We start from the raw sequence: 7,500 nt of genomic DNA on the forward strand, positions 1-7,500 counted from the left end.
CTGTGCACGCTACCGAGTAAGTACCGGTATGCGAACCGCCAGGCGACGGGCGCGCATCGCACGTTTCAGGAGGCGCGGCCGGCCCCACAGGCGGCCGCGACGCTCCCAGGTCTGCGAAGCGGGGCAAACGCCGCGCGCTTCAGTATACGTAGCCGACCCTCAGCCAGACGTGGCCCGGGAACGGAATCCATGGACCGCAATGTGCGTTCGAAACGTCGATGTTCATGTGTCCTGCAGTTCACATGTCGACGCGCAATTTGCTGCGTTCTTCATCGACCCACGAGCCGAGTGATCCACCGTCCTGGGTGATCTTTTCTTAGTTTCCACTGTCTCTTTCAAGACAGTTGCATAGGCGGGACGTAGGCGTGTGGCGGCCCCTGTTCAAGCGTTCTGTGTCCAACGGCCTCACGGCCGATGGGCGTCGTACGGCTCCACACCGGAGCGGACAGGCAGTCGGGCGAAAGTCATTCAAAACCGGCGCCAGGCGCCAGGTGCCGCAGGCCAGCCGCTCCAGCGCTTCAGCGCTCGTACCACACAACATTGGCGTTAGTTTTGAGAAGCACGCGTGGTTCCGCACGCGGCGCACGGCTACTGCGAGCCGTACAGGTAGCGTGTTGCGCGACACGACACGCACATCGAACGACATGCAGTCTAGTCGGTAATGATCCTTCCGCAGGTTCACCTACGGAAACCTTGTTACGACTTTTACTTCCTCTAAATGATCAAGTTTGGTCATCTTTCCGGTAGCATCGGCAACGACAGAGTCAATGCCGCGTACCAGTCCGAAGACCTCACTAAATCATTCAATCGGTAGTAGCGACGGGCGGTGTGTACAAAGGGCAGGGACGTAATCAACGCGAGCTTATGACTCGCGCTTACTGGGAATTCCTCGTTCATGGGGAACAATTGCAAGCCCCAATCCCTAGCACGAAGGAGGTTCAGCGGGTTACCCCGACCTTTCGGCCTAGGAAGACACGCTGATTCCTTCAGTGTAGCGCGCGTGCGGCCCAGAACATCTAAGGGCATCACAGACCTGTTATTGCTCAATCTCGTGCGGCTAGAAGCCGCCTGTCCCTCTAAGAAGAAAAGTAATCGCTGACAGCACGAAGGATGTCACGCGACTAGTTAGCAGGCTAGAGTCTCGTTCGTTATCGGAATTAACCAGACAAATCGCTCCACCAACTAAGAACGGCCATGCACCACCACCCACCGAATCAAGAAAGAGCTATCAATCTGTCAATCCTTCCGGTGTCCGGGCCTGGTGAGGTTTCCCGTGTTGAGTCAAATTAAGCCGCAGGCTCCACTCCTGGTGGTGCCCTTCCGTCAATTCCTTTAAGTTTCAGCTTTGCAACCATACTTCCCCCGGAACCCAAAAGCTTTGGTTTCCCGGAGGCTGCCCGCCGAGTCATCGGAGGAACTGCGGCGGATCGCTGGCTGGCATCGTTTATGGTTAGAACTAGGGCGGTATCTGATCGCCTTCGAACCTCTAACTTTCGTTCTTGATTAATGAAAACATACTTGGCAAATGCTTTCGCTTCTGTTCGTCTTGCGACGATCCAAGAATTTCACCTCTAACGTCGCAATACGAATGCCCCCGCCTGTCCCTATTAATCATTACCTCGGGTTCCGAAAACCAACAAAATAGAACCGAGGTCCTATTCCATTATTCCATGCACACAGTATTCAGGCGGGCTTGCCTGCTTTAAGCACTCTAATTTGTTCAAAGTAAACGTGCCGGCCCACCGAGACACTCACTCAAGAGCACCCTGGTAGGATTGCAACGGGGTCCGCCTCGGGACGCACGAGCACGCACGAGGCGCGTCGCACGCCTTCGGCTCGCCCCACCGGCAGGACGTCCCACGATACATGCCAGTTAAACACCGACGGGCGGTGAACCAACAGCGTGGGACACAAATCCAACTACGAGCTTTTTAACCGCAACAACTTTAATATACGCTATTGGAGCTGGAATTACCGCGGCTGCTGGCACCAGACTTGCCCTCCAATAGATACTCGTTAAAGGATTTAAAGTGTACTCATTCCGATTACGGGGCCTCGGATGAGTCCCGTATCGTTATTTTTCGTCACTACCTCCCCGTGCCGGGAGTGGGTAATTCGCGCGCCTGCTGCCTTCCTTGGATGTGGTAGCCGTTTCTCAGGCTCCCTCTCCGGAATCGAACCCTGATTCCCCGTTACCCGTTACAACCATGGTAGGCGCAGAACCTACCATCGACAGTTGATAAGGCAGACATTTGAAAGATGCGTCGCCGGTACGAGGACCGTGCGATCAGCCCAAAGTTATTCAGAGTCACCAAGGCAAACGGACCGGACGAGCCGACCGATTGGTTTTGATCTAATAAAAGCGTCCCTTCCATCTCTGGTCGGGACTCTGTTTGCATGTATTAGCTCTAGAATTACCACAGTTATCCAAGTAACGTGGGTACGATCTAAGGAACCATAACTGATTTAATGAGCCATTCGCGGTTTCACCTTAATGCGGCTTGTACTGAGACATGCATGGCTTAATCTTTGAGACAAGCATATGACTACTGGCAGGATCAACCAGGGAGCTGCGTCAACTAGAGCTGAGCAGCCGGCCGCCCGGGAGTGTGTCCCGGGGGCCCGCGCGAACACGCAAGCGTCCGCTCAATTATTCTGCAAACAGGAGGAGGCTGAGCTCCCCTGCACAATACACCTCGAAACCCTCTCAGGTCCCGGCGGCGCGCAGCGCCGTCCTAAGTACTTGGTCGGGTTCGAGAGAGGCGCAATCGCCCGGAGTTTGGCGAGTAGACGCTTTAGGTGCGACCACCCGTGCTCCCAACTGAGCTTGCCGCTGCCGACAGAGGCCCGGGAGCGTGCTGTCGTGGCATTGCCGGCGGGAGACAACACGCGCCACCTACGGTGACCGGCAGCTCCAACGCCAGCGCCACAGAAGGACAAAAGCCCCACTTGGGTGCCGAAGCGAACTCTCCCAGCACAGCGCACGCGCCAACACGTCCGCACAGCTGCGATACAAACCACCTGCGAGAACCGCAGAGGCGACCGAGCAGCAGACGGCGTCGCGGCGCCGAGCGCCGGGCGGCGGCGCATCCTCAGCGCACACAGTCCTCAATCGGACCAGCACACTGCAGATGTCCACCGCGCTTCGCACCGGGCCCGCGAGGACCTACTTTGGCCGCACGGCGCCGCGTGCAGGGTGCGCCGGCGCGCAGCTGCGCCGCCTGCCGCCTCCGTCGGCCGGCGCGCCTGCCACTGGCCGCCCCCACCAGCCGGCTGTAGCGCGTGCGCCCACGCACCGCGCGGCCAGCACGCCGGGAGGCCCCCCCTCACCGGCCGGGGACGGTCCCACCCAGCCACCGCCGCGTATCGCTTCACACCCAGATGCCATTCACGTTCGTGGGCATGGTGGGTATCGCTGGAACAACCGGTTGGTAGCTCAACCGATCGTCGCCATCACTGATTCACCTCTAGCGAGAACAACCGCACCACAACGGTTTACCAGTTGTTCATTTGCATAACGTCACCAGCAAACGTAGGCGTCCATCGCCATTTGCAAATTCAACGATTGTTGCATGCCTGTGTCAGGTGTCACGACACACTATGTCTGCCCACATACACGCAACAACATGTGCACGCTTCGCGAACACGTGGAAGGTGGCCCCCGTACGTATGCGATGTCCATTGCGCGAACGACTGTCAACCGGCCTCTGTCGCATGTCGCAGATGTGGAACGCAGTGCACCATGCTATCACAGTGTGTGAGAAGAGACGACTACGTCTGACAACACGCGCCACTACATCAACAGACGGCTCATGCTGATCGCCATCCAGGGCATACCACACTGCAATCCAGCTCTTATAGGGAGACGACACGTAGCTGAGTGCACAACATTTGGACCGCATGGTTCGCCGTTGTTGGCGCAGTCGTTGTACGGTCACATGTACCACGATGTATCATTCAGTACATGAGGACCAATGTGCAGTACAGTGTGTGATTTGGACGTACAACATCAGCGGACAGTTGACACAGGCCGTACCACAGCGTAGGCTAAGTGCTTCGCACATGCGAATGCCAATGAACAACTGCAAATGCCAATGAACAACTGCAAAGGGCATTGAGCATGTACGTCCTGCTGCCATCCACATTACAGTGTATAGCTGCAAGGTGTTTAACATGAAGCGATACACTGGGGACCGGGCAGTGCGAGTAGCAAACTATATTGCGGGGGTTGCAGTTAGGCAACACTACACTAATTTAACGCGTCGTATGACAATTACAGAGCAGGTTAAGGCCCAACGTGTGTTGGGTTAAGGCCCAACGTGTGTTGGGTTAAGGCCCAACGTGTGTTGGGTTAAGGCCCAACGTGTGTTGGGTTAAGGCCCAACGTGTGTTGGGTTAAGGCCCAACGTGTGTTGGGTTAAGGCCCAACGTGTGTTGGGTTAAGGCCCAACGTGTGTTGGGTTAAGGCCCAACGTGTGTTGGGTTAAGGCCCAACGTGTGTTGGGTTAAGGCCCAACGTGTGTTGGGTTAAGGCCCAACGTGTGTTGGGTTAAGGCCCAACGTGTGTTGGGTTACGTTAAGGGGCAATGTGGGTTACGTTAAGGGGCAATGTGGGTTACGTTAAGGGGCAATGTGGGTTACGTTACGGCGCAATATAGGTTACGTTACGGCGCAATATAGGTTACGTTAAGGCGCAATATCGGTTACGTTAAGGCGCAATACAGGTTACGTTAAGGCGCAATACAGGTTACGTTAAGGCGCAATACAGGTTACGTTAAGGCGCAATACAGGTTACGTTAAGGCGCAATACAGGTTACGTTAAGGCGCAATACAGGTTACGTTAAGGCGCAATGCAGGTTACGTTAAGGCGCAATACAGGTTACGTTAAGGCGCAATACAGGTTACGTTAAGGCGCAATACAGGTTACGTTAAGGCGCAATACAGGTTACGTTAAGGCGCAATACAGGTTACGTTAAGGCGCAATACAGGTTACGTTAAGGCGCAATACAGGTTACGTTAAGGCGCAATACAGGTTACGTTAAGGCGCAATACAGGTTACGTTAAGGCGCAATACAGGTTACGTTAAGGCGCAATACAGGTTACGTTAAGGCGCAATACAGGTTACGTTAAGGCGCAATACAGGTTACGTTAAGGCGCAATACAGGTTACGTTAAGGCGCAATACAGGTTACGTTAAGGCGCAATACAGGTTACGTTAAGGCGCAATACAGGTTACGTTAAGGCGCAATACAGGTTACGTTAAGGCGCAATACAGGTTACGTTAAGGCGCAATACAGGTTAGGTTAAGGCGCAATACAGGTTAGGTTAAGGCGCAATACAGGTTAGGTTAAGGTACGACATAGGTTAGGTTAAGGTACGACATAGGTTAGGTTAAGGTACGACATAGGTTAGGTTAAGGTACGACATAGGTTAGGTTAAGGTACGACATAGGTTAGGTTAAGGTACGACATAGGTTAGGTTAAGGTACGACATAGGTTAGGTTAAGGTACGACATAGGTTAGGTTAAGGTACGACATAGGTTAGGTTAAGGTACGACATAGGTTAGGTTAAGGTACGACATAGGTTAGGTTAAGGTACGACATAGGTTAGGTTAAGGTACGACATAGGTTAGGTTAAGGTACGACATAGGTTAGGTTAAGGTACGACATAGGTTAGGTTAAGGTACGACATAGGTTAGGTTAAGGTACGACATAGGTTAGGTTAAGGTACGACATAGGTTAGGTTAAGGTACGACATAGGTTAGGTTAAGGTACGACATAGGTTAGGTTAAGGTACGACATAGGTTAGGTTAAGGTACGACATAGGTTAGGTTAAGGTACGACATAGGTTAGGTTAAGGTACGACATAGGTTAGGTTAAGGTACGACATAGGTTAGGTTAAGGTACGACATAGGTTAGGTTAAGGTACGACATAGGTTAGGTTAAGGTACGACATAGGTTAGGTTAAGGTACGACATAGGTTAGGTTAAGGTACGACATAGGTTAGGTTAAGGTACGACATAGGTTAGGTTAAGGTACGACATAGGTTAGGTTAAGGTACGACATAGGTTAGGTTACGGTACGACATAGGTTAGGTTACGGTACGACATAGGTTAGGTTACGGTACGACATAGGTTAGGTTACGGTACGACATAGGTTAGGTTACGGTACGACATAGGTTAGGTTACGGTACGACATAGGTTAGGTTACGGTACGACATAGGTTAGGTTACGGTACGACATAGGTTAGGTTACGGTACGATATAGGTTAGGTTACGGTACGATATAGGTTAGGTTAAGGTACACATTGTTGTAAGGAAAGGTTTAATGGGGGGCGGGGCGGGGCGGCCGGTTTGTTGATTGTGATTATAGTAAGTGGATGCCTGCGGCATCATCTGATTTGCCACGTCAGGATGCACCTTTGGCTCATGACAGGCGGCGCTCTCATTCCATGCTTGTGGCAGACCTGTGTCTTTCATTCCTGCCATTGTTTGTGTGCTGTGAGAGGAGGCAGTATTGTGATGTTGGGTGCACCCCTGTGTAGGACATGTGTGGGTGTTGGTGGCTTGGCTGAGCAATGGTGGTTGTCGGGTGGGTGGGATATTCTGTTTTCTGAGTGGACCTCCCAGTCTGGTTATGACAGTGTGGATTGTCTAATGTGGCGGAGAGGATGCACTGGGTGTTGTTCCATGCTGGTGCTTACATATTGTCTGTGTGCGTGTTACAGGCAGAGAGTAGTGCGTGATAAGGGTGTGTGGCTGACGTGTGGTTGTGATTGTGAGCAGAGTCTTTCAGCATGTATACGGACAGTTGTATACATTATCTGTATTCTGATGGCTCTATCTATTACTAATCAGCGCCGTGTATACGTTTAATCCGGTTCCAGTCGAAACTGTTGTATCTCTGTACATTAGTGACACGGCGAGCCCGCTATGTAGTTACTCGTCTCGGCAGCTTCCACCGGTGTATGGCAAATGATTATAAGGAATCAGTCTAGTCGTCAATACCGATGGTGTGACGTCACATGTCTGGGGTGGGGGACGCTGCGCCCTTCCGGTGGGTCATGGCCTAGAAAGACTCTTCCCACGCAGGGGGGCGTGGACTGTCATTGACTCTTCCAGGTAATATACTTGCCGTACGTTCTTGCGACTGCGAGTGCAACGCTCACCGGTACCGACATGGATGGAGCGCCTCCTAGCTGACCGCTCAGCATCGGCATTCGTACAGAGAGCAACGCGGTCGCGTCTCTAGCTCGTAACTGGTACAGCCCGCAGCTCATGTATAGGGACAGCGGGAATGTCGCATATTGGAGATAACTCTTCATGAAACGCATGTTATAGGGGTGGATTGCACATTGCGACTGCGGGAAAAGTCCGCCGTTCATCCGCTGGAGTTGCGAGTTGGGCGGTTGGAGTGGGGCGCAGGTGGAGTGATTGCCGGTCCACGATTTCGTGCGGCAGAGGCGCTGGCGTTGGGGTGCTGTGGTCGACAGAGGACGCAGGC

The 7,500-nt window shown here is 53.1% G+C and overlaps 2 non-coding genes across 2 annotated transcripts; both read right to left on the reverse strand.

The window, feature by feature from the left end:
• Positions 1-153: 153 nt before the first annotated feature.
• On the reverse strand, positions 154-308 carry LOC124578144. Its single transcript, XR_006972679.1, has one exon. It is a non-coding gene; the product is annotated as a 5.8S ribosomal RNA (ribosomal RNA).
• Positions 309-659: 351 nt separating this feature from the next.
• On the reverse strand, positions 660-2,569 carry LOC124578170. Its single transcript, XR_006972702.1, has one exon. It is a non-coding gene; the product is annotated as a small subunit ribosomal RNA (ribosomal RNA).
• Positions 2,570-7,500: the final 4,931 nt, after the last annotated feature.

Source organism: Schistocerca americana, unplaced genomic scaffold (assembly GCF_021461395.2).
Source record: "Schistocerca americana isolate TAMUIC-IGC-003095 unplaced genomic scaffold, iqSchAmer2.1 HiC_scaffold_274, whole genome shotgun sequence".
Lineage (NCBI taxonomy): Eukaryota > Metazoa > Arthropoda > Insecta > Orthoptera > Acrididae > Schistocerca > Schistocerca americana.